The sequence below is a fragment of the Chrysochloris asiatica genome, unplaced genomic scaffold, assembly GCF_000296735.1.
Source record: "Chrysochloris asiatica unplaced genomic scaffold, ChrAsi1.0 scaffold00007, whole genome shotgun sequence".
Lineage (NCBI taxonomy): Eukaryota > Metazoa > Chordata > Mammalia > Afrosoricida > Chrysochloridae > Chrysochloris > Chrysochloris asiatica.
The window spans coordinates 28098603-28100489 of NW_006408525.1; the positions used below are offsets into that span (position 1 = coordinate 28098603).

General features: G+C 38.0%; 1 protein-coding gene across 4 annotated transcripts in view; it reads right to left on the reverse strand.

Annotated features, from left to right (window-relative positions):
* STAT3 (signal transducer and activator of transcription 3 (acute-phase response factor)) overlaps nt 1–1887 on the reverse strand; it is an 81913-nt gene that overhangs the window by 13878 nt on the left and 66148 nt on the right. The gene's annotated exons all lie outside the window — the stretch shown is intronic.

Here is a 1887-nt window from a genome sequence, read left to right on the forward strand (position 1 = left end):
GGCGATTGTAATCATTGCAACGAAACTAAATATAATAGGATGAATGTACAGCTGACATTCTCCCATGTAAACTATCACCCAATTTACAATAAAAAAAAAAAAAAAAAAAAAAAAAAAAAAGACCAGGCTTACTGGTTGGGAGAGACTGGTAGAACCCCCTGAAGCTATCACCCTTCGTCACCCTTAAGGATGAAAAAGCAAATCTGAGCACACTCAAGATGGTGAACAGGTCCACTACTCCCTAAAGTTCCTTCATGCACCCTGAGTCCTGGTGTGGCGCTATAGTGTAAACACAGGACTGCAAACCCACCAGTCACTCAGAAATCCTACATAAATTGGCTATGAGTCGGAATGACTTAACAGCAGTTAATAACAGTTACACTCAGTCTCTAGGCAACCACTGACCTAATTCTGTCACTAGAGATTCACCTGCATTTCCAGAAAGTTATATAAATGGAAACAATGTGGTTTTTTGGTCTGACTTCATTTACTCAGCATAATTATTTTGAGATTTACCATTAGTCTACTCCTTTTTGTTGCTGAGAAGGATACCATTAGGAGCCCTGGTGGCACAGTGGTTCAAATTCACTGGGAGAAAGATGTGGCCGTCAGCTTCCATAAAGACTGCAGTTACCTAATCCCTATGGAGCAGTTCCACTCTGTCCTACAGGGTCACTGTAAATTGGAACCCACTGACAGTAATTTACTTAGTATTCCATTATGGATACACCACAAATTGTTTATACATTAACTTTTTAATGGATGTTTATATATATAGGTTTGGCACAGTTGTTACTAGGTTTACTCTTGCTTACTTTACACACTTGGTTGCAACTATGAAAAAGCTCTTTTTATTTTTAGGTGTCACTGTGTTGCTTCTAATTCATAGCGACCCAACATACAACAACAAAAAAGACTGCCCGGTTCCTCTGCCATCTTTACGATTGCTGCTGCCACTGTGTTAATCCATCTTGTGTGTGTGTGGGGGTCTTCCTCTTGTTTTGCTAACCCTCCATTTTTCCAAGCATGATGCCCTTTTCCAAGAACTGGTCCCTCCTGATAACATGTCCAAAGTACACGACATCACATCTCACCATTCTTGAGTCTAAGGAACATTCTAGCTGTAATTCTCCCAACACAGATTTTTGTTCATTCTTCTGGGAGTACATAATATAGTCAATATTTTTCACTAATTAGGTCTTCTAAAACGTATTTTAAAAAACTGTTCTCTTAGTATGTAAGTATTGATTTTTGTTTATTGAAGTCATCTTTTTAAATTCTCTTATAATAAATTTAATTTTTTCATCTCTTGGATTGTTCCAGATAGACATTATAATTCTTTGTGGAACACAGCTGATTATCTTTTTTGAATATTTCAGTTGGAATCTCCAGAACAGTGTGGAATGGTTGAAGTCTTATTCCCAGATTAAACGGAAGCCTCTAGTATTTCAACAGAAAATGTTTGCAATTTATCTCTGATGTTGTTGTTGTTGTTAAGTGCTGTTGAGTCGATTCCGACCCATAGGGTTTCCGAGGAGCAGCTGATGAGCTTGAACCACCAACCTTGCAGTTCAAATGGCTTTGCAGTCTGGCGCATAAACCCACAGCACCATACCAGGGCTCCTTATTTCTGATAGATGTCCTTTATTAAATTAAGAAATTCTCTCCTATTCTTACTTGGGTTTTCCATAAAGAATGTGTGCCGACTTTATAAAATTCATGTATTACATAGACTAAGATAGCATGATGCTTCTATTGTAGTGAAATATATTAATAGATTTTCAAACTTTCATTCTAGCAATAAACTCTACTTGTTGTTGTTGTTGTTGTTGTTGTCAGGTGCCATCGAGTCGGAACCGACTCATAGCGACCCCATGCACACCAGAA